Source organism: Myotis myotis, unplaced genomic scaffold (assembly GCF_014108235.1).
Source record: "Myotis myotis isolate mMyoMyo1 unplaced genomic scaffold, mMyoMyo1.p scaffold_m19_p_2, whole genome shotgun sequence".
Lineage (NCBI taxonomy): Eukaryota > Metazoa > Chordata > Mammalia > Chiroptera > Vespertilionidae > Myotis > Myotis myotis.
This window is the reverse complement of record NW_023416324.1, coordinates 185,892,145-185,918,413: the sequence shown is the minus strand read 5'-3', so window position 1 is coordinate 185,918,413 and position 26,269 is coordinate 185,892,145. Positions and strand designations below refer to the sequence as shown.

At 40.3% G+C, this 26,269-nt stretch overlaps 1 protein-coding gene across 1 annotated transcript in view; it reads right to left on the bottom strand.

Moving 5' to 3' along the window:
- SLC7A14 (solute carrier family 7 member 14) overlaps positions 1 to 26,269 on the bottom strand; it is a 101,280-nt gene that overhangs the window by 62,195 nt on the left and 12,816 nt on the right. The window lies entirely within an intron of this gene.

Genomic DNA, 26,269 nt, shown 5'->3' with positions numbered 1-26,269 from the left:
TCATCTTCCTTTTTCAAAGCTTGCTGTTTCTTTGTTTCTAATAAGTTATTGAGTGCTTCAATCAGCTTTTGTAGTAACAAACAATCTCAAATTTCCTGTCACAACAATGACATTTATCTCTTGCTGTGGCTCTGCTCAAGGCTGTGGAGTGGCTTCAGGTCTTTTTGTCAGTCTGGACTTCGAGTCTCCACATGTCTGCTCATTCTGGATTCTGGAGGGCAGGCCCTACCTGACACGTGCGGTTTTCTCCTGGCTCAGGCCAAGAACAAGGACTGGTGGGAATGAGCAACGCCTCTTCTGCTTCTGGTGGAAGTGGCATTTTCACAGACTTTCCATTGGCTAAAGTAAGTCAAATGACCAAGCCCATAGTTAATGGGCTGGGTTGCATACCCCTCCCATAGAAGGCATTTTAGTCACATGGCAAAGGGCCAGGTTATTCTTTTCTTATAAAGGAGGATGTGAAGAGCTGTGACCATTATATAACTCATCTCATTGAGCCCATGCTATATACTAGGCAAAGCAATTGTATTTTGTTTTTGAGGCTTTTTTTTTTTTTTCTGGAGCGAGTAGAAGTCTATGCATCTGAGGTATAAACTTAGAGACTCTGTTGTGTTCATTCCTGTATTTCCACACCTAATTCTGTAAAGATATAAATATTGATTTTCTTTAACAACCAGAATAAATCCAAAATTCACCTGATTCTGACATCAAGCAGAACAAAACAGTAAGAAGTCATCTTAAATTTATTTGCTTGAAATAAATAATTTAAAAAAAAAACATCTTAGTAGGATTGATTTTTACCTAGTCTGGGACAATATTTCTGCTTAAAACACATTTCCCATTGTGCTTCCCTGTTTGTCAACACTCCAGGGGTTGAGAATATAATCTGTTTATTTATTTGGTAGAAACTGTTGTGAAAACACTTTCAAGAGAACGTGTACCAGTGAGAATGTCTACTCAGCGAGAGAAGTGAGAGAAGCTTGTCCAGAGATCTGGTTATTAGGCACTGAAGTACCACGTTTCTCCTCTAGCACCCAAGTCAGGGAGGAACTCATAGCCTGACCTCACCTCCCACTCTTTTCTCCCACTGACCCCAGGTCCAAGATCGCAGGGCTCTGCATGGTATCATGCGTGTTAACTACTTGGGCCTCCTCTCCTCTGATTTCCTATGGAACCCCCAACTCAGTATATATTAAATTGCCTTGCACAGACTGTTTCACTGTCACAGGCTAGGTCTAGGATCTCATTCAAACCCTCCAAATGGTTTTATACCACAAAGAAAATGAAATCCTGATTCCTTACTCTAGCCTACAGGGCACTACACATTATGGTGTCTACTTCATCTCCAAGTTCATCTCCCACCACCATTCCTCTTGGTTCAGCATGTTGACCTCCTTTTGGTTCTTGAAACACAGAGAGCTCTTCCTTATTTCAGGGACTTTGCACTTGTTTCCTCTACCTGGAATCTCTTGCCCCAGGTCTTTGCATGACTCTTTCCTTCTCATGATTCTGTTCTCAGAAGAAATGTCACTTCTGTGGAGGGAGACCCTCCTGTACCAGCTGAGCTAAAAGTAGTCCTTGTCTTTCATTCTCCTTCCCTCATGTCCTATCTATCTATCTATCTATCTATCTATCTATCTATCTATCTATCATCTATCTATCTATCATCTATCTGTCTATCATCATCTATCATCTTCTATATTTTGAGTAATTGACCACCATTTGACATTTATTTATATTTTCATTGTCTGTATCCTCCCTCTAGACTGTAAACTCCTTGAAGGTAGGGATTTTGTCTGTGTCGTTTTTTGCTGACTCCCCAGTGATCACAGCAGGGACTGGTACACTGTAGGTAATCAACAAATATTTGTAGAAAAAATAATTCCTCCATAGAACTAAAACAGTGTACTAGGCATAAAATATTTCTTTATAAAAGATACCATTTACAATCACAGTTTGTAATAATCCCTGTTATCTTGAGACATATATTGCAATTGAAGATGACTTCCTTTGTTAATTACTCTTTGTGTATAAAATCAAAGAAGACAGACCTTAGAAATCATTTGATTCAAGTCTCAGATTTTACAAATGAGAAAACTATTTTCATTGAATGCTGTTATGCATTTAATTCCCCTTTGGGAAATTAAACATTTTCTCTAACTATAAATAAATCATCTCTATATATTTTTGATCCTTTTATATTCATTAACTCAAGGGAAGACCATTAAAAATCCACAATATTACAGTATTAAAATCTTTAATCTGAAATTATTAAAATTTAGTTAAGGTTAGAGTTGTATTTTTTGGTGTAGACATCCCATGTAGTACTTTTTGATGTAGATATTCCATGTAGCTCCTTGGAGACCTCAAATAGTCTTTTACCCAATTAGAGTAATAAAAATCTCCTAAATCACAGACTTTGACAGCCTAAGAATGTAATACGTTTTTGAAAAATGGAGCTCTGCTTTGCCCTCTTCATTTCTAGCTTCAGAGTCTACTTTGAGGAAGGCACCTACACAGGATCTGTGAGCTGCAGGCCCCAGGGGTACACTCTGAATTCACAGCCCAGAGAATTCCTCTCCAGAGGCAGGTTTCTTCGACTATCATCAAGCCATTTCATCAGGAAATCTGAAAGCTGGGAGAGCATATTTCAGTGCCAACAGCCCTAAGTCACAGAGGAATGCCAGATTTCACTTGGGGACTTCTAAAGGAATTTTCAACCTATAAGCTATTCAACTGAAAAGTGCTTGCTTCCAAGCTGCTGAGTTAAAAATTTCCCAGATTGCAATTCTTAAGTTCAAATGTATTCCTCACAGAGTACACTAAGGTGCATCTGTCAATGCAAATATAAATAGTTAACAGAATGGAACAGTATGTCCATTATCACAAGTAGTCAAAGAAATGCCAAGTAAAAGGGGACATTTTCTCTTATTAATATGGCAAAGGTAAAAAAAGTAAAAATACTCATTTCTGAGGAGGGGGTCAAAGAAGTGATGCTTCCTTCCATACACTGATGGTGGAGGGAGTGTGAACTGACATACATGTTTTTGGAAAGTAAACCTATCATGTGGAAATAATGAGGCACAAAAAAGTTTTTTCTCAAGGGTATCCTCTGCAGTTTTATGTATAGTGGTAAAAATTGGAAACAGCCTAAGTGTTCAAAAATAGGAACAGAGTTTAATAAATTACAAGGCATTCAAAGAATAGAATAGTAAGCAAACATTAAGATATTGTTCTAAAATAATATTCGTGGACATGAAAACTACTCAAGATATAATAAATTAAAGCTACTACAACAATAAAGAATATAGAATTGTGCATGAAATATGATCCAATTTCATTCATGTGCTAAAATATTAAAAGTATGGATCTATGTATGGTGGAATTAGGAGTGATTTCTATATTCATCTTTTTTGTGGTCAGCATGTATTCCTTTAAAATCAGAAAAAACATTTTTTTTCAAAACAAAACAAAAGATCCCAGAATAATGAGCATGTGCCTTCTTTTGCTGACGTCAATGGTTTCCTTGTTGCTAAATTCAATGAATGCACTAAAGTGCTAAAACCCTCATCTCTCTCACTTCACCTGTCAGAGGCATTCAACACAGTTGTCCAAGTCCTCCTCACTCTCATTTCCTTTTATAGCAGTGAGGACCATGGTTTGTGTGTCCATGTCATATGCAAGTTACATGGAACTCTCCTATCATTCTTTTAGGAATAAGCTACTGTGATTTTTTTCTTTTTCAGTATAATGGAATTTTAAAAGGAATAACACATCCTCTGTAAGATTCTCACTGCTGGTACAGTTTTAGTTCTTAATATGGTGTCTACTATTACGTGGAATCACAATGGTATTTAGATGTGACCATGTGTTAGACAGTATAAGTCAACATCAAGAAACCATTATGCTGATCCTAGGATGTCTTTGCTGAAAAGGTGGTCTAAAGGGGGAAAAAGAGACTAAATGCTATTTAGTTCAACATGAAAAAAGGAGAATCAGCTTGACAAATATGAACAAGAATATAAATATGCCTTAAGGCAAAGGGTCAAACGGTTTATAAGCTTTCAGGTTCATCTAAACTCTTTGGTCATCTTTATACTTTGACCCATGCTTGGAGTGGCCTATCTGAGACTGCTGCCATTGACCTCCTCCTTTTCCTCAGAAGACATCAGCCCAGATCTCACCTATTTTTTTTATGCCTCCTCTGGAAGAGATGGCCATGATGCCCAATGTTTAGAATCAGCCCAAGGAGAGCTTACTTTACTATGTTCTGTATTAATGAGATCCATGAGTTCATGGACCTCTATTCTTAATGCACACAATCTCTCTAGAACCAAGTGGGATGGTAAAGGGGATGGGCCAAATTGCATATTATATTTTGACTACTGAAGGCTATCCCAGCAAATAACCCTCTGTGTTCAGAGTCTGGGCTTGAGTATGCTTAATTGGGTCCATCTACCATAGGCAAGTGCTGACAGTATAAATCCTCCTGCTTATGGTCTGAGTCTGGCCAGGCCCCCCATTCTGTTTTGTTAGTGAGAAATCCCCAAATAAAAAGGAGTGAACTCTCCTTGAGGCACATCGCAGGACTGAAACAGTGCCCTATTAGTTTGAACTCTTGATTTCATTCTGTTGTAAGTAGATAAAGGGTAAAATAGACTAAGAGGGAGTCTTTTATTATGAGGTTAAAAGCTGATACGTTAAATGGTTATATGTCTAAAATGCAAATCATCCTATATAATAAAGGGCTAATATGCAAATTGTCCCCTCAGGAGTTTGACTGTCTGGGAGTTTGACCACTTGCTATGACGTGCGCTGACCACCAGGGAGTGGCGCAGAATAAAGGAAGGCCCTGGCCTGCAGCTGGCAGCAAGGGGGAGGGCAAGGGGGAGAAAGGAAGGTCCTGATTGGCCCTGGTCGCCAGCCAGGCCTAGGGACTCCACCCATGCACGAATTTTGTGCACCAGGCCTCTAGTACTGCATAAAAAAGAGTGTTTTCCTCTGTCTTCTATGTCTGCACATCTGAGGTAGAAATATTGACTCATGCTCTCCTATGTGCCAGATGCTGCCCATATCTTATCTTGGGTAACCTTTACTGAAAAATTGCATCACTTACAGGATGCTTACTATGTACCAGGCATGATTTTAACTGATTTATCTATGTTATTTTTACAACAACCCTGTGAGGGAAATATTACTTTTAACTACTTCCAAATTAAAGATGAGGAATAGAGGGCACAGAGTAGTCAAAGCATTTGTTCAAAGTGACATAGCTACTAAGTGGCAGAGCTGGGATTTGAACCCAGGCAGTGTAGCTCCAGGGCGGTGTACCATCTAGAGCAGCTCGGTACTGCAGAGTCATCTGTGATGACGAAATGTTCTTGTGCTGTCCAGTACGGTAGCCATAGACACATGTGGCTATCGAGAACTTGAAATGTGGCTAGTGCAACCGAAGAACTGAATTTTAAATTTTATTTAATTTTAATTAATTTGAATTTAGATAGCCTTGCATGGCTAGTGGCTATTATACCAGACAACACAGCTGTCAAGTCTGTGCATAGTAACTACCAAAATAACTTTAGAATGGTGGTGGTATCCTTCACAGGACAGGACACTGGGTGTCGGAGAATTTGGGGGATGTAGCCAAGGCTCTAAAACTAGAATGTGGACATGCCAGGATGTCAGGTTCTAAAGCCACATGCGTTGGTCGTCAGAGCTGCACCTATCCCAGCCTTCTTCCCTACAACCCATCCATTCTCCTGGCTCTTCATCTCTTTCCAAACAGGATCAGAAAGCATATCTTTCTTCCTTCACCCTATCGAAGTCTCTTTTTCCCTTCCTCTATTATTAATGCAGTAACAGTAGAACAGCACTTAGTGGCAAAACGTCATGCTACATGTGTGGGGGATGTGGCATGGCCCAGCAGAGCTTAATTGACCAAAGTGGAACAGCATAACTTGGTAGTAGGTGGTGTACTCATTCTTAACATTGTTAAGGGCTTATCCCAAACTGTTCTTTTGTTGTCTCTCTCGGTTATTCTTCCCTCCAATCTACCACAATTCTTCTTGGGAACAAAATATATGCAGCATAATCAAAACTGCCTCTGGTTAAAAGCACTAAAGTTTTATCTACCTCACATTTTATTATTTAATTTGACATTTCCACAGCTTCCCCTCCACCCCCACCCCAAACATCTTTCAATTAGGTTCACATTAGCTAATATTATTATTAAAGAAAAAATACAAAATCATTTATGGTTTGGGAGACTGTCACTTTTTCTTAAGCATGGTTTTGAATAAACCAATCTTATATTAACCCCTGGTGAGCCACACACAGTGTCTTGTGCCCAGTAACCTCTCAACAACTACTCACATTTTAATTGATCCGCCTTTCTTCTACCTTCCTTTAGTGACTTCGAACTGATCTGAGTAGGAAATCTCACTTTAATCATCGGGCATGAACAGAGAAAACAGACCTCTGTGCAACAACAACGGAAAACCAAATTTAAAAACTGGTGCACCAGGCTTAAAGCACCCAGGCAATCCTTTTTGGCTTTAGAAGAGAAGAAATGCTGTTACTTTGTCAGATAGCAGCCTGCCCATCTGATCACCAAATACTATCGCTGTCTTATCTGGAGATGAGGACTCACCAGCTCCCAGACAGAGGAGGCAGAATCTAATGTTTCCTGGTGGAGAGCAGCGTGCCAGTATTTCCAGTGACCTGGAAAGCAGGAGTCTGCTGGCAAGCAGCTTGGGAAGAGGACGCTTTTAAGACGCTGAAAAAATGGGGAGAAAGGGCATTTGTGATTAGGTCTCCTCGATGCTCCTAATCCCCCTGTGACGTACTCTGGATGTCTTGGATCTTAAATGAGGTATGGCCAGCCTGATAGTACTTAACAATCCAGAACCTTGATGTAAATTAGTGTTCTTATTTCCACTGACTCATTTGGAGGGACTTAGTTCACATGGTGGTATGAACAGAGAAGGAGAAAGGAGTGAGGAGCAGGCATTTCCTAATTTCTCAAAATATGATTTCTAGCATTGTACTTTTAAACAGAAGTTCTTGCTACTCCCAAGCCACCTCCCGGAGCAATCCCACTGTCAAACCATGCTGTTCCCTGGTGTGCAACCGTAGGGGAGGCCCCTCACACTGATGGACAGCTGGCTCCAGAAGATGATATGGATCAACATTCACTCCAGTGGTTGGCAAACTCATTAGTCAACAGAGCCAAATATCAACAGTACAACGATTGAAATTTCTTTTGAGAGCCAAATTTTTTAAACTTAAACTATATAGGTAGGTACATTGTTATTAACTTAATTAGGGTACTCCTAAGGCTTAGGAAGAGCCACACTCAAGGGACCAAAGAGCCGCAGTTTGCCGACCACGGCACTAGTCCAATTTTTTTCTCCCTAAACTAGTATTTGAACTAGTTGGTTGTCCTAAACTAGGACTTGAACTAGTATTGGTGTCAAGGGCTGTAGGACCATGAATAATATCACATTCCAGTGGACAATGCATAGATTTCCATGGTCTTTGAAATTAAACTCCCAGGGGTTCTCAGCCCTTTAGAATCATTTAGAACCATTTGAGTCAACTAGGGAGCTTCTAAAAATGACAATGTCCAGTTTCAGTATCAAGAAATTTATATTTAATTGGCCTGAGGTGGGAGCCTGACATCAGTGATGTCAAAGGGATCCCCAGGTGATCCCAAAATGTAGTTAGGGCTGAGGTCTCCTGGCTGGAGCAACTAGCAGCCTCAGTTTGTCTCTTTTACTATAACCATCCTAGTGAGTGTGAAGTGGCATCTCACTGTGGTTTTGATTTGCATTTCCCTAATAATTAATAAGCATATTTTCATGAGCTTATTGGTCACTTGTATATTTCCTTTAGAGAAATGTCTGTTCACATTCTTTGCCCACTTTAAAAATTAAGTTGTTTTTTTATTGCTGAGTTGTAAGAGTTTTTAAAATATATATCCTGATACTAGACCCTTATCAGATATAAGATTTGCAAATATTTCCTCTCATTCTGTGGGCTGTCTTTTCACTTTCTTGATGGCATCATTGCAATGCAAAAGTGTTTGGATTCAATGTAGTCTAATTTATTCATTTTTCGTTTGTTGCTTATGCTTTTGGTGTCATATCTAAGAAATTGTTGCTTAATCCAAGGTCACAAAGATTTATGCTTATGTTTTCTTCTAAGAGTTTTATAGTTTTAACTCTTACATTGAAGTATTTGAACCATTCTGAGTTAATTTTTATATATAAGATGAGCCCAACTTCCTTCTTTTGCATGTGGATATCCAGTTGCCTCTGCACTACTTGTTGAAAAGACTATTCTTTCCCCATGTAATTATCTTGGCACCTTTGTCAAAATCGATTTCTCATAGATGTAAGGGTTTATTTCTGGACTCCCGGCTCTTCCTCAATGGTTTACTGCTCATCGGAGCAAATCTAGCATTATTAGCCCCTGTCGACTGAATGCCAGTGTGCTTCCCAATATAAACAACTCATAAATATCTAGAACACCCCTCAGGAGGCAATGCTCCCATCGAGAGCCTCTTCTCTCAAGTTACCTTCTGTACCCTTCAACCTATTCCTTTCTCTGCCTCCGCCAGCCCATCTCCCACATTACTAAAACACGTGTCTCTCCCAGGCTGTTCCTCCCTTGAACACTTTCAATGGCTCCTGATGCCCTGTGAACTGAAGTTCAAACTTTCCAACATGGCCCATCAGCTCCATACCCTCCAGCTTGTCCTGCACGCCACCTGGCCTATGGACCTGGCCTTGCCACTATGTGTTGCCCCTCCATCAGGCACACCGACGGCCCTTTGGGAATCACATTCATCCCTCAGAACCAGCTCCGTCAGCATCTCTGGCAGCCTTGTGGGTCTCTTCTCCAGCTGGTGGTGCCCTGCCTTGAGCTCCCAAAGTGTCTTCAGGAGACCTCCATCCTGGCCTTATCATTCCGAAATGCAAGAGGTGGATTCTTTTTCTGCCACTGGCCCTAAGTGCCCTGCCTTGTTTATCTTGGCACCCCCAGGTTCCACCTCCCTGCCAAGCACACTGCCTGGCCACTGTCGGGGACCAGTGAATTTTGGTCGAGAGAATGCATTGCTATAAGTTCTTCCTGAGGAAATTCTCCAGTTCTCTGGAGACACTGATTAGCCTTGCAGCTCATGAAGATGTATTGCCATTTATTTGTATAATACACATGCCTCTATTTGAGAAGAAAGACAGGGGTCTGTCTGTCTGTGCAGTTCCAGGAGTAGGGAAGGAAGCTCCCAGTTTAAAACATCATCATCATCACCATCATCATTACCATCATCAGCAGAAAGTCTTCCAAATACTAAAAAATTCTCTAATGGGGCAAAACCTTTTTGTTCCATAAGGAAAGAGGCAGTTAAAACCCAAGTGCCCAGGTGAAATTATCAGTGGAAATGTCCGATGGAAGATAAGCAGAGGCTATAGAGAGACGAGGCTCAGTCCTGGGGACCTAAAAGGAGCCACCATGCGGGGACACCTGAAAAGAGAACAGTCAGGAGAATACATTTGTCTGAAGTGGCAACTGCTGCCTTTTAAGTGACTTGTTTGCAAACATTGTCACTGGAGTCAACCCCGACACCAATCCTCCTGTTACAGCTTTGATGCCCAAGCTATTGTTAAAATGTATTTTTGCATGATTTGATATTTTAAAATGATTGTTTTCTTTCTAAAATTAATATACATTAATTTTCTTTTCTTTTTTTTTTCGCTAAGGAGTTCATATCCAAAATGTATTAGAAGCATACAACTCAACAGCAAATAACCCATTCGGAAAATGGGCAGAGGATCTGAATAATATATTTTTCCAAAAAAAGACATACAAATGGCCAACAAATACATGAAAAGGTGCCCAACATCACCAACTGTCAGGGAAATGCAAATCAAATCCACAATGAGATGTCACCTCACATCTGGCTAAATAAAAAGGAAGCAACATCCATCACCACGAAGTCCACTTCCTACAGATGGCACTGTGAATGTTCGCGGGCACACGCTTCCAGTCACTTCGCTTCTCTCCAGTATTTAACCCCTCCTCAGTGTGGCTCTGATAGTCACTGGGGAAAACTGCACATTTCAGAACTGAATTAGAAAAAGGCAAGGGCAAGAAGAGGGTAAATGAAGAATGCTGAGGAGTTTCCCAGCTCCCCTCTGTGCAGGGACTGTGCTGGGCACGGCTAGGAGTGATTAGAGTATTGATTCTATTACATCTTGCCCTGCACTGCCGTGACGTCAGTAATGTAATTCAGCATGGCCAGAATGAAATTAACCATGAGTCAGATGGCAGCTCCTGGCTTTTTAAGCGAAGGAGATATGGATTTTGTCAAAGTTTATTAATTCAACATTGTTTCTTCTATGTCTGTGTTTCATTTATTCAGAATGAAGTCCAAGGGTCTATGTTGAAACCTCTCCTTTAATTGATGGTCAACATTTCCTTCCCCCGAATGAAGGCTTTTACTCCAACTTCACAAAGGCCAGTGCTAGGCCTGGGCAGCCTCTCTAGCACAGCTCCCCTCCTTCATCCCCACAGCATTCACCCACTTCAACCTTCATGGGTTGCAGCTGCCCTGACCACGCTGACAGCCCCATCAGCCTCTGCTTGACTCCGTGGTGGATCTGCTCTGAAAGCCCAACCCTGGGTATCACCTTTTTGCTCAGGTACCATCAACAGTTCCCTGATGCAAAACAAATGAAGTTCACACTCTTAGCAGTTTTCTTGCCTACCTTTCCAGTCATATACTCTGTTACTCTCACATGGCTCCTGTGAAAGTAATCTCTGAAGGGGCTGCCAAGCGCTTTGAAAAATATGTTGTTTCTTTAGCTAATTAGGAAAGTTATACTTTCATAAACCTCGTTGTAGACAATTTGGAAAGCCCAGCAAGTGAAAAGAAGAAAATAATAATTACCTATATCTCACTGCCTAAAATTAGCCACTTTTACTAACATGTTGGTGCAAAATGGTCCAAAATTATGTTCAAGCTGTACATACAATATTGTATTGTGCTGTTTTTACTTATTATGTTATGGACACTACTCAGATCATTGAAATAGTCTTATAAAATACAATATGAATGGTTGTTCAATGTTCCATTACATAGTTGTCATCGTTCATCTATTGTTGGTTTTGTTAGACATTTAGGTTTCTATCAAATTTTGACTGTCATAAGTAAACTTGCTTGCATATAAATCTTTAACCACATTATTGATGTTTGCTTAGAAGAGATTCCTAGAAGATGGTGCCACATAACTCTTCTGTCTATTATTTTAATAACTGGAGTATTTGTTTTATCTCCCCTACCAAATATGTGCCTATCCTGTGCCAACTGGCAAAAAGTTCTGCCCAAAGTAGGTGCACTACAAATGATGGTTAAATTAAAAGACAGTTCATCTTCCTGTGTCTCAATTTCCTTCAGCAGTTTCCTTCATTTGTAAAATAAGGCATTGAATTATATTATCACTTAGACATGTCATTCTATGGTTTTTGTGGCTTCAGAATTTAGCTAATAACATGTCTAGGATGTGATATTCATGAATAGTTGCTATCACAGCCCATTTCCTGTCTGGGTCACTGATTTCCTATAGGGCTCAGGATGGCCTGCAGCCTAGCTGTTGGGGCAATACAGAAAGTTGGGAAGTCCATGATATTTGCATTCCCTCAATCCTCGCTTCAATTTCTCCTCTGTGTGACCTTGCACAGAGGTCATTAACCTCTCTGGATTTCAGGTCTTCTTCTGTAAATCATGCCTACTTTGCAGGGTTGATGGGAGGACTACATTGGATAATTGTGCAGGGCTCTGTGTAATAGCGGTCTTTAATTGTCATAGCTCTTATTGTAATACATGTTTCAATAAATCACTTAGGCATCCTGTGCTCTGGATGTTTGACATACTAGGGTTATTCTTTGAGGGAGGCATGGATCCTCTTTTTCAGCTTTGGCACAGTGAATGGTGAATTACCATATAAGCCTATTTTCTGCATGTGTACTTTTAATAGCAGAATCTAGACACAGGCCATTCCTCAGAAAACCTAAAGGAAGTAGCTATTGAATTTGCCCCTTCACAGACAGACACAGACACATCAAAGGAAGCCAATTCTTTGAATTTTCAGGTAAATTGTATCCAGATAGACATTATACTTACTTAAATATAGCCTACAGGCTCTCCCTCACTCCCATCACAACCTTTGTAACAAAGGTAAAATTGAAAACACTAAGGTACTAAGTGGAAAAAAAAAAGAGGACCCTGGAAGTGCCCAGAGGAATAAATTAATACATGGGAGCTTCTTTTAAGACAGAGTGCTCTTGGGGCCTTTCTGGTCCCTTAAGAAATTCCTTTCTTTTCACCCATCTCTCAGTTCTAGTCAGTCAGAGTTGGGCCAGGCTTCCTATGGGCACACTGCCTGCTCTTGCCCGTGGGTTCTAGGTGGGTTCCAGAGCACAACTCTGTTCATGGTATTTCTGTACTAACTCCCTGCTTTTTGGGGGATGAACTGGTTGGTCTCTTTCCTGAGTATAGGCTGTCCAGGACTTTCTAATGGGATGTGGTATGAGGGTTCACTGGTAAGTTCATCCTTTGGAACTTGGAGCCCACTTTCCCAGATAATAATGGGCTGTTCTACTGCTCAGCTGAGCTTAGTCTACAGGGAGAGGGTGGGGAAATGTAGGTATCCCACCAGCAGAGGCAGAGAGACTGAGCTGGGTCCAGTAAAGGAGAAAGTGTGGCTGGGGAGGGCTGGGTTATAATGAACATAAATGTTTGCTACCTGTGCATTGCTCAGATCCTTATGCCTGTATCTCAGAGGAAAGGGCAGAACCTTGCCCTCTAGGGAGCTTGGCCTGGCCTCCTTTCTGAGGTGGCACGGCCTTTGTGCCACCCCTCCCAGCTTTTGGGCCCCAAGGCTCATTCTGTGCAGCTGGCTTGAGGGTCTGGGAGTCTTCAACATGAATCTTTATGTTAACAAACTACTAAAGAGATTTTTTTTTTGGGGGGGGGGGTGGGAAGGTCAAATGGCTGGATTAACACATACTATGGTTATAAATATAAAGTGTACACTTAGAGACATCCCTGCCTCTACCACTTACTGGCTGTGTGATCTCGGGGAAACTTACTCCAGCTCTCCAAGCTTTAGTTTTCTCACGTGTCAACTGGGACTAATAACAGCACCTATCTTACAAGGTTGTTGTGAGCAATTATATAAAATAATATATGTAAATGCTTATCACAGTCCAGGCACCTTGGAATTGCTAAAGCAATAAACCCAGACAAACCCACAAACCAACCTTTCTCTTATTTAAAAATATTATGGCTTCAAGCCAGAAGGTTTTCAATCAGCCTTCATTTGAAACTGTCTCTGAGTTATGTAATTCCATATTGATTTTAGGAATAGTGCAGCTGGAGTTGCCTAATTTCGTTACCTAGAGAAGTTCAATCTCATTTATAAAAACCTTATCAACAAGTGCTGATTCTGTGTCAGGCATTCTCCTGGGTGCTGGGGCAGGAGATGAGGGGGATAAGGCCCCAGACATCTCATGTTTAGTTGCTCTTGTCTGTGTAGTGCAAATGTCATTAGATGGGGGGTGTGGAACAGAAGAAAGTAAGACCTGTTGGATAAGAGTGGAGATCCTCTAAGTACCTCCATTCAAATCTCAGTTCTGTCCCTGGCCAGCCATGTGATCTTGTAGCTTGAGCTCCTACATCTGTTTGATTTTTTTTCTTCCGTAAAATGGGGTAATACTAGCATGTTCCCTAAAAGTATTACTGTGAGGATTAAATGAGAGGCTCCATGGAGCTCGTTTAGAAAATGCAAGTTGATGGTATCAGTAAATGTTTATTACTATTTATTGAGAGGCAAGAGCCCTGAATTCTAGTCCTCCCTTTCTTACTAATAGTTTTCTAATCTTGTGCAAGACTCATGCCTCTGAATCAAAATGGAAGGAAAGATATCAACCTCTTATTGAATATATCACTTGTGAATATGTCCTCCTATTCAGTAGGTTGTCTTTTGTTTTGTTAAAGCTTTCCTTCAGTATACAGAAGCTGAATGAAGTTCCTTTTGTTTATTGCTGCTTTTGTTTCCCTGGCTTGAGGGGACATATCCAAAAGATACTCAGCCTGATGTTAAATAGTTTACTGCCTATGTTTTCTTCTAGGAGTTTTATGGTTTCAGGCCTTACATTTAAATTTTAAGCCCATTTTGAGTTCATTTTTGTGTATGGTGTAAGAGAGTGGTCTAGTTTCATTTTTTTTTGTATGGATCTGTCCAGTTTTCCTAATACCACTTGTTAAAGAGACTGCTTTTTATCTAGTGTATATTTTTACCTCCTTTGTCATGGATTAGTTGACCATATAAACAAAGGTTTATTTCTGGGCTCTGTAGTCTGTTCGATTTATCTATGTGTCTGTTTTGGGGCTGGTACAATACTGTTTTAATAAGTATAGCTTTTGATTTCCAAAACATATAAGAAACTCCTACATCTCAATAAAAAAATAAACAATCCAATTGAAAAATGGGCAGAGGACATTAAAAGACATTTCTCCAAAGAAGATATAGGGATGACCAACAGGAATATGAAAAGATGCTCAACATCACTAATCATCAGAGAAATGCAGATCAAAACCACAATGAGTTACCACCTCACACTAGTCAGAATGTCTATTATTAAAAAGTCAACAAATAACATGTGTTGGCAAGGATGTGGAGAAAACAAACTGGAGATTCCTCAAAAAACTAAAAATAGTTAGTTAGTAACTTGACCAGCAATTCCAATTCTGGGTATTTACCCAAAGAAAATGAAAATACTAATTTGAAGATGTTTGCAGCCCTGTGTTCACTGCAGCATTATTTACAATACCAACACATGGAAGCAACCTAAGTGTCCAGTAATAGATGAATAAAAAAAGAAAATGTAATATATATACACATACATATTTACAAACACACACACACTGAAATATTATACAGCAATAAAAAAGAATGAAATCTTGCCATTTGCAACAACATGGGTGGGGCTAGAGCAAGCATGTCAAACTCAAAGGCTAACACAGGCCAAATAAATGAGGCATGCGGCCCGCAGGCTGTGAGTTTGACATGCGTAGTCTAGAGCAGCCGTGGGCAAACTATGGCCCGCGGGCCGGATCCGGCCCGTTCAGCTGTTCTATTCGGCCCGCGGAGCCGAAAGAGCGGAGGGTTCTCTTGCTCTCCCCTCCGCTCCTTCACCAGCAGCAGTGTTAACATGTATTAGTTCACACAAACACTCCATCCATGCTTTTGTTCCGGCCCTCCGGTCCAGTTTAAGAACCCATTGTGGCCCTCAAGTCAAAAAGTTTGCCCACCCCTGGTCTAGAGGATATTAAGCTGAGTGAAATAAATCAGGCAGAGAAAGAAAATACCACATGGTTTCATTTATATGTAGAATCTAAAACAAACAAACAAAAGTAAACAAAAACAGACTCATAGACAGAAACCAAAGGGATGGTTACCAGAAAGGGTGAGGAGATGAGTGAAAAAGTGAAGGGGAATATAGTCAACTAGAGGCCTGATGCACAAATTCATGCAAGGCGCTCGGCCCTCACAGCCCTGGCTTTGTCCAGAAGGTTGTCTGGACGGTCGTTCTGCTGTTTGGTCTAATTAGCATATTAGCTCTTTATTATAGCCTTGCTAATAAAATAGTAAAATGCAAATTAACTGTCATTCCATCACTCCATGACAAAGATGGCGGCACCCATAGCAGCCAGGACAGGATGTTGGCAGCATCACCCCGGCAACATGAGCCCAGCAGGCAAGTGCGCCCACAGGCAGCACCCAGCAGGGCCTGCTTGGCTGTCTCTGTGGTGTGGAGCAACCACGCCCCGCAGAGAGCAGAGAACCATGGGGAGAGGGCCCCAGCCGTCAGTAGGACATCCCCTGAGGGCTCCTGGATTGGAAAGAGTGCAGGTCAGGCTGAGGGACGCTCTCTCCCCACTCCCCACCCCCGTGCATGAATTTCATGCACCAGGCCTCTAATAGGATGATATTGTGTTAAGTTTACACAGTGACAAATGACTACTAGAATTAGTGGGGGTGATCACATTGTGAGGTATAAAAATATTGAATCACTATATTGTACGTCTGAAACTAATATAACCAATGTAAGATTGTAAACCAACTACACTAAATAAAATTATTTTTTTAAAAAGGGAAGGAAGGGGGTACTGTATTGGCTGGGCTGGGCTGTCCTGACTCTCCAGGGGAAATTGGGCTGTACTACTCACTGGAGTACAGGAGCTTCCCTGGGTCATGTCAGTACTTCCCTGTCCTGTGGCTAAAGCCATGGGAAAGTGCAGCAGTCCAGTTCAGGCAGGGCAGCCAAAGCCTTGGTGTTTAGAATATAAAATTTAGAAAATAATAGGGTGGTGTGGGAGGGATTGACTACATAAATTTCCTCTCAGATTTATAATTCTCAAGTTCTAAATCCCCATTCTACTTCTAGCTTGCTGTGTTTTGTACACCGAGGTATCTGGGCAAATAGCCAGTTTTATTTAAAGATCCCTCTGGTCGATGAATAGCACAGTAATAAGACGGTGTGGCTGGAAATCAAATAAAATTCACATCCACTTCCTATGAAAAATGTCAAATGACAGAGATAAACATGATGTTTTGCCTACGGTGTCATTCTGAATGGAGAATTACAAAGCTGGATTTCAATGACGGGGCTTTTTCGCTGGCTATAAATATAAGGTTATAGTATGGGAATGGCTTGTTTAAGCTTCTTCTTGCACCTTAAACAGAAGGAGTGGCAATTCCTTCCTGTTATAACAGTGCTTAGTCCTGGTATAAATAGTTCTCCCTGTGTGTGGCCCTGCTCCGATGAAGGGTCCGAGCTGTTGATTTCGTAGCTGCCTGACTCAGTGACTGTCTTGGGAGGTTTATATAGGCGTCTAACTGTATGAAAACTGTCTCCATAAACCCCAGAGAAGACAAACAGTGCTTTCTAAACTTGAACCTCACAAAATTATTAATATGTCCTTGCCAATTGCCAGTATTGATACTGATGAGAGGCCCCATTTAAACAGTGGTTTCAAAGCGTTGTTTCAACTTCTAAATGTGTTCAGGGGGAAAATATAGAATATGATTATTTTATATTTTAGGGAGGTGGCTTGTTATTAAATTAAAACTGATTTCTTAGCCAATTGTAAGATTGTCTCCCGGGTACCAGAAAAGATATAATCCTCTTAATCAGTAGAACAAGTTGGTTCCTTAAAATTTTTGTTACTATAAAATAATTAACTATCATTATAAAAATTTACAAAGTAAGAAGACCTATAATTTATTACTTACTGTTATACCAGTTTTTAAATTGTTTTTATGTAGGACATGTAGCATTCCCAGAGTAATTCTTAGTTATTTTTCTCTGCCAAATCTTTTTTTAAATCCCTGAACACTCATTAGCTTGCTCTATTTAAAAAATGGATATTGATTAATCCATGTTCTAATTAAATGCCATAGATCTTTTTTTTTAAATTAAAAATTCTAATACCTGGATTAACAAAACAAGCAAATAGACTAAACTAACAACATACAGAGTTTCTGTCTCTCTCTTTCTCTCCTTCTCTCTTGAATTTGGGAAACCACACTGAGGTTGGTTTTATTAAGTGGGCCTTTTGTCTCACACAATATGTAATTAACAATTAGATTAAACCAAAACCCTTCAGTCCACTGGCATTTCAGAGGTGAGGAGGACTGGCTGGGGCTTTGCCACCTCTCTCGGTCCTGAGTCATTCATTGGGATCAGTCGTAACTGGGAAGAACTTCATTCCATCACAAAGCACTGGTGGCTGAGCTGCCAGGATCTTATCTTGAAGAAACAAGCAAGATTAGGATTGGGTTGGTCAAGTTGTGTGAGAGTCCTGCCTGGGTGGGCTGATGGTGTTATCATTCTTTAGCTCTGGTCATGAAACTGTAACCTCCACAGAACCCCACTCTCTTTCAGAATTGTTGGGAACATTTTAATCCCCCTGACCTTACCAAGGCCATCTTGCTGCTCTGATATGGGGCCAGGCACAATGCCGCTTCTCTAAAAGCAAATATTAAAAAAGTTAAATTATGAAAGATTTTGGAATAGGCAAAAATATAGAAAGAGATATTATAGCCACTTCTATTTAACATGTTTGCTTTCGTTCTCTCTGAAAAGAAATAAAGATACCAGTTAATAGCTAAGGCTCTCCACTCTCCTCTCTAAAGGGATTCATTGTGACTAAAAGGGCCCAAATTCATAACGAGAGTCTATGGCTGACAAGTGTCCCATGCACTTTGCATTTTGGAAAAAGCCATAAACTAAGCTTTCAAACTCCTATACTGCTCCTTCTGCTTGAGTCAACCATTGTAAGGAAGTTCCTGGTCTCCTTTTGTGATCAATGGACTGAGACCTGGCCCATCCAATCAGAATGGCACCATTACATCCTCATTTGCCTTTTTACCAACCAATCAGAGCACATGATACCAAACAATCAGAACTGCACAATTCAGACCAATCAGAAATGTATGTTTTGAAAACGTCATTTGTATAAAATGGACCAAATTTGGGAAACTGGGAAAAAACTTTATGAAAGATGGCCTCCCCCTTGTCTCAGTGGAAGGCACTTTTGGTTTTCTACCAGAGGCTGTGTCTCCACGGTTTGCAAACTGTTCACCTGAATAAAATTTCTCCTTTCCGCACCTCTTTGGGAATTTTTGACATTCTATAGAGGTAATCACTGTCCTGGAGATGGTATGCATCATTCCCATAGATGTTTAAAACATTTCTTTTTTTCATCACAGAAGTTGAAGCCACATAGATTATTGTTTGATATGTGTTTAAAATGTTTAAATGTATTACCAACCTTTTCACTCAAATTTTTCTTTTGAGATTTATCTGTTTCTAGAACTAGATATTCTATTTTAACTCTGGTATATTAGTGTCTGAAAATACTAATTCATTCATCCATTGGCCTATTTCTGGCAGTTTGGTTGTTTCTCTTTCACAATGAATACAAACAATGCCACAGTGACTATCCTTGCTGTATACTATATGTCTCCTTACATGTGTGTGGTTGGAGTTGTTGGGGTCTTAGCAACTTCTAGATATTGCCAAACTTTACTAGATATGGCAAACTTTACTAGATATTGCTAAACTTTACTAGATGTTGCCAAAATTGCTCTCTAAAGTGGTTGGAGAAGTGTATACTTCAACTAGCCACGTGTAAGACTTCTTGTTTCTGCACATCCTCACGAACAGACTTCAAAACTGTTGCTTATATGATAGGTTTGAACTTGCCTCAGTGGGTTTAATTTGTATCTGATTATTCATTTAGCTGAGTAGGTCTTTTCATGTGTTATTTGACCATACGGGTTTCCTTTTTCTGTGAATTCCTTGTTCCTCACCACTGCACGTTTTCTACTGTTGTTTGTTTGTTTCTTATACGTTTGTAGAAATTTGAAAATACACATGATGTATACTAATCTTTCATCAGTTGTATGCATTGAATATATCTTCTCCAGGTTTGTGGGTTTTCTTTTCTTTTTTAAAAAAATTTCTAAGTTTATTTTGCTATGGCATCAAAGAGACTTGAAACTATTGCATTTACTTTGCTGGCAGAATCCTACAATTAAAAAGGGATTTTTCTTTCTGATGAAGATTGGCTTAAAGAACCTGAATGAAGATGCTAAAATTATATGGCAATTGTAGACCTCCAGTGCTGTTTTTCTCCACCCCTGACAGCTAATGTAAAGTTTGTTTCAAGAGGTAATTTAGATGGGATAAAGCTTTAAGTTAGCCATCCTATATAATAAAAGCCTAATATGCAAATTAGGGAGTTCGACCAGGAGTTCAACCGCTCGCTATGACGTACGCTGACCACCAGGGAGCAGTGTGGAACATAGCGGGCTGCAGTGGAGGTGCTGCTGGCCCCAATGGGCCCTGATGAGAGCGGGACCGCAGCGGGATGGTGGAGCAGGTGAGCAGGTGGCGCCAGGCCAAGGCAGGGTGCCAGGCGGGGCTGCAGGGCTGCGGGGCTGTGGGGCTGTGATTTTCTTCATAATAACAGGAGAAAATCCTGAACATAGTTAGACAATGTTTTTAATATCCAATGAAACATTGTATTCAATTAATCTTTTATTTTAGCCTATACATTAAAATTGCATTACTGGAATATTTAGACTTCTTTCCATTATATTATTTTGTGTTGTGTATTTCCCATGTTTTTTTCTTTGCTTCCTATTTTTCTATAGTACTGAATAAACTTTTCTTTCTACTCATGTGGTTGTCATACAATCTATTCTTTTTGTTAGTTACCCTTAACTGTTGACTTAAAATATAAAGCTAGTCAATATCTTTGGCTACTTTCTGCATGAAACAAGTACCTTTAACTTCTTTTGCTCTTAGCAATTTCCCTCACTCTTCAACATTATTGTTGCCTACTATTTTATTCCCACCGCATTTTTAAGTCCCGACTGCCATGATCATTATCCTAATTATTTGTTTGTTTGTTTCTGGCAAGTAGAAACTTGTTTGCACACACGTTTCCAAATTTCTTTATTTGTTCACGATTCTTCTGGGTTCAATATCCTTCTTCTATAAGAATATTCTTTAATTGTTCTTTCATTAAAGGCCTCTTAGTGATTAACTCAGTATTTGTTAAAAAATGTCTTTATCTCAGCCTTACTCTTAGAGTGTATAGTACACTAATTGACATTCATTTCCCTCATCATTTTTTTAAAATATATTTCACTGATTTTTTACAGAGGGGAAGGGAGAGGGATAGAGAGTTAGAAACATCGACCAGCTGCCTTCTGCACATCCGCAACCGGGGATTTGCCTGGAACCAAGGTACATGCCCTTGACCGGAATCGAACCTGGGACCCTTCAGTCCGCAGGCTGACACTCTATCCACTGAGCCAAACCAGCCAGGGCTCCCTCATCATTTTGAACATACTATTCTGTTGTCTCCTGGTCTCTGCTATTGCTTTTGGGAAGTGTGCTGAGATTCAACTGTCATTCCTTTCTAGGTTTTTTTTTTTTTATATTTACTGTGTACATTTAAGATTTTTTTCCTCCTGTCTTTGGGATTCTGAAGTTTATTACATTTGTCCAGATATGATTTTATTTTTATTTATCCCTCTGAGAACGGGTGATTATACATACACCAGAAAATTCATATACTTACGAAATTCTTGAAATTTCACAGAAATTGTAATTTCAAACTTTGTTGCCTACACATTTTCTCTGATCTCTCTTCCTGATATGTCTATTTGAAAATGCGTGGCCTTCTCATTTATTCTCTCAATGGTGTTTTCATATTTATATCTCTTGTATCTTTCTCTACTGCATCCTGTACAAGTGCCTTAAATCTATCTTTTAGTTCATTGATTCTCTCTCTAGCTATGTGTAATCTCCTGCTTAAGCTTTAAATTTCAATGACCATAATTTTTCATTTCTAAATATTCAATTGGTTCTTTTTCAAACCAGTTTATTTTTTTTCCTCATGACATCCTTTTTGTGTGATCTCCCCCCCCCCCCTTCTTTTAGCTCTTTAATTACTTTAAATTTACCTATTTCCAGTCTCCTTCAGATTTTTTGGTTATCTCAGGTTTTGGATGCTAACCTCCAGTTCTTTGTGTTTACTCATTCTGAATCATGGGGAATATATCCTTATATGTTTTACAATTTTTTGATTGAGAGCTAATCAGTGGAATTTGTCTTCTTTTGAATATCCCATCTGGCCTGGATTGTGGAAGTATCCTTTTAGAGTTGTTTTGCATTTTTTTTTAAATCAGATGACTCATAGGTATCTATGGCTCAATTTTTATGTTAAATCCTCAGGGTTGGGATTTTTATACCATGTGAGTAGTATGACTCTGGACTCCAAACCCTTTCATAGAAAGGCTTGAGGTTTTGCTTTCTTATGCAAGGCTTTCTTGTCCATGATGATCAGTGGTCAATGGGTAGGATTCTTATAGTCCCTCATTTCACTGAGAGTGGGGTCCTTTGAGGGTCCTGGATCTAACTAGAGGGTCTCAGTTCCAACTCCCCTCTTTCCCTGGGCCTATATCCACTGTCCCTCCTGCATGGACCTTCAAATCCAAGTCCTTAAAATTAGTACCCTTTCCTGGGTCTTATAACCCTTTTTCCCCTCACTCTCTCCTGCAAGAACGTGCTTCTTCTGATGCTTTTAGCTCTTAATTCTCCAAGACTTAATTGGTGCTAATGCTACTTCTGAAAATACAGCTTGTGACCCTAAGTCCTTTCACAGTTTAGGCCACACAACGGTCAGCTCCTTAGGGACATAGCCGATGTTTTGGTCTTTTGGGGGTTAATACAGAACCTAGCAAGCTTCTTGCATCCACAAACTCCCCAGTGTGGGCAATTGCCATGTGTGTATCTTCATACAAAATATACAAACTGCTTTCCACTTGAACCGGTAAAGTTGGGGAGACTGCAAGCTTCAGATCCTATTGTGATACTATGGTGAAATCACTGGACTAGGAATCAGAAGTCCAGGGTTTTAGACAAATCTGTTGTAGAAAGATTGCGTGTCTTTAGACAAAACATTCTACCTTCCTCAAACTCAGTTTGTCTACAAAACAAGGATAGTGTATCTGCTCTGCTCACCCTACAGTGTTGTGATGAGGATTAAATACTGGGTGACATGTGGCAAAGTGGTATAGATTTTAAAAGGCTATCTGTGGCGTATTGCTGATAATGTGTTGTTATTAGTGAGTAAGGACATAGTAAGCCACAGAAGCAGTAATAAAATTTCCCGATTCCTTCTGGGAGATGTTTCTTATTTTGGCATTGTCTGGTTGCCAACCTTGCTACAAGAAATATTGTTTTAGTTTGTCAAATTCCCTTTAATGGTTCACATGCTGATTGATATCCCAGATGGCTTAGACAAAGCTTCATTTTTAGATGTTTAACTAAAAAAAAAAAGTCCATCAAATGTCATCCTCTCTTCTAGCAAAATCCTTCCAGGTTTTTTTTTTTTTTTTTAAGTAAATACAATATTTACCACCATGATGCCTTTCCAAACAGCAATGGGGCTCACTCACATCTTGCTCCACTTCCCTTTTTCCTCCCTCACCAGCCTGTACCCAGGCCCTCTGTATTGATTCATACCAATGCGCCTCCGGCCACACAAAACGATAAACTCACATCACTTCAACAGACACTTGTTCCTAAAGGTTGTGTGTAAAGCAAACTTTCGCAAACAGAATATCATATTTTCACATTAAATAATGCATGTCCCCCCTTTGGTTTTGGTCTGCATTCAGTCAGCACTGGATTTAGTATCTATCTCTCTATCAACTTCAATCTCTGATAGGCTGTAAACACCCACTATTTAGAAATCCTGGTGATTTTTTAATTAAATAAAGAATCCTTGCCAGTAAGTATTTCCAGCTCTGTCTCCTATTAAGATCCTTGTAACATTTTCACATAAGAGGTATGTGTGGGTGTGTAATATTCATCTTTTCTCCCCATTTCACTACCCATTTGAACATGTGGGTGACAAAATATTGAGTTCAGTTCTTCTCTCCAGTGTCGTAAGGGAGTGGAATGCTGGTGGAATAAACAGTGGTGAAGGTTACCTAAGCCAGCCTGACTAGTGGGTAATCGCAGTCATATAAATTATAGGTTCTTCTGGAGAACAGAATTATTTTCTGAGTCATTTCAAGAGCCTCTGAAGTGGCACTTCCTGTTGTTAGAGGTCTATTGTGCTAAGATTTTAGCTCCTGGACCCTGTGAAGGAGACATGCAGGGACTAGAAAGTACACTCCCAGGTGCTGAAACTGGAAGAAATAATTGGACCCGACACTCTCATTTCATGCAAAAGGAAAAGGAAAGCCAAAAGATGTACCGAGGGTCACACTGCTAGTTTGAGGCCATAGTCCCAGGACCCAGGAGGTCTGCTGGGGTTCATTGGCTTTGATTTTATTTTATTAAGTTTAAGTTTTAACAGTTTATCCTTTTGCAGAAGAAACAGGCCATAGTCTCTGAAGTCAGACATATTCATGTTAGAGCCACTGCCCCACCTGTTACAAGTTTACAGTTTTCCTGAGTCTCAGTTTTCTTATCGAAAAAATGGGCATAATAATGCCCACCTTGTAGGATTATTGTGCTAGTTCATGTTAATATCAAATTAAAATATAGATATTATTGTCATTACTCTAGAAGGTGGGTTGGACCAACTGCTACCTCTGATTTTAAGAGTAACTTGCACTTGCTATAGCCCTTATTTGGTAACTAAGTCTTCTGTCATGTTTCCAGCTTGGGGCTCTATGTAGTTCATGTTCCACATAGGCCTCTCTTAGTAATTGTTTTATTATTTTTTAAGCATTTCTAGTCACCTAATAATCTGGTTCTTGTTGTAGAATTCTGAATTGTTAGGAGAAAACCTCTAGTCTCCTTAAGCTCTGGGGACCAGAAGAAATGGATTCTCACTTCCTATACCAGCCTAGTTCTCACTCTTTTGAGACAGTTGACCTTGAACTATTAACCAGACTGGCATAGGAAGTAAAATAGCCAAGAAATGTGTTGAAAGTCTTGGCCTGGGGTGGGGGTGGGGTAGGATAGCAAAGTAGGGGAGACCCTACTTGAAACCCAGCATCAGCTTCGATGAGCAAGGGAGGGAGCTGATGGTTCTCAAATGCAACAGTATAGCTCAAGGGACCAGAAGATAAGTGACTAATTCAAGATCTGGTCTTTTCTTTGGCGGTGAGGCTTCATGACTCTGCTGACCTGTTGGACTTGGGCAGGCAGTTGCAGATAGGAGTCTGGGGCTACGCATGTATGTGTCATGTGCACAGTGGTTATTGTCAAGCTAAGCTACAGCAAGACTTATGCAAATCACCTCCCTCTTTGTTACTTTTCCTAGGAAAGGGGATGACAACAGTGGTGACCTACAGGCAGTAAGGGAAAGAGCTTGGCCTACAGGCAGTAAGGGAAAGAGCTGCTTAGAATATTTGGGAGCCTGCTGCTTGGCAGAAAAAAACCCACAGTGATAAAACAAGGAATCAGAAGGGAGGCTGAGTTCACCTTCCTCTTCTTCCTGGTTCAGGGCTAAGGGTCACCAGCAAAATGGTGTGGGAAAGAGCTGGCTGGGTAGGCTCTGTCCTGTCGATAGATAGATAACCTTGACTTCTTGTCCTATTGAAACAGCCCCTTCCCACTAGAAATGAAAAAAACAGAGGTGGGGGAAAATACAGCATCAGAAAAGTAATGGAAAAAACACACTAAGAAAAGGAGGGAGGAAAAATAAAGTGAGGAAATCAAGCCTTTAGGAGCTCTGGCATTTTGTTTAATGGTCCCTGAAATTGAATTGAATTGAACATGATCCATGAAATGCATCTTTAAATTAATAATATGCTGCTGAGGTTATACATTTTCAAGCTGGAAAGATCCATGGCAATCATCTTACAGATGAGGCATCTCAGGTTCAGAAAAGCAAAGCTGAGGGACACAGCTGGGGAGGAACCGACCTGAGTCCACCATCCCAGCTTCATTTCCCCAGGGCGTTTCCTTGCATTGTTCTGGTTCCAGGCATTCAAAGCTCACCTGGTTTTACCCTGTCTGCATTTCGGTCCTCATCAACAAGTGGAGAGTGGCTCCCGCCAAGGAGAGAGGGACAATCTCTCCCCCTACTCTCTCCCCAGCCCAGTCTTTAGATTTGTCTCATCTTAAACAAAATGTGGGTGACATGGTTCAAAATCAGCCTAGAAATAGTAAAAAGGGCCCCTGATTCTACAGAAATGAAACACTTTTTCAGGGTACATTTTCCCCAGTTTAATGTCCTATCTTGACTTTTTAATTTCAACCCTCTGTCTCCCTCATCTATCCCTCTCACTGTTGTCAAACCTTCCTCAACTCTTGTGGTCACAACTCCGTGGCACTGAAACCTTCCGTGGCTCCTACTACCTATGGCTTAAAGCCTAATTTCCTTAGCTCTGCACCCAAGTTCAAAAAGAGGTGAGTTTCACTCATCTTATAGCCATTGAGCTAGTAATGAAACATTTCTCTAAAAAACTCCAAGCAGCTGAGCCCCAAACAAATTCAGGTAAAGATCAACATAGAGTTCATTAAGGAGACCAAAAAGCCAACTCTGAGATCTTTGCTTTAACATTAAAGCAAAGTTAGAATGGACCACCCTGAGTGATGTGACGCAGTCACACCCTTAAGTTACACCTTAAACATTCCATTGGCAAGGATATTTTTCTAC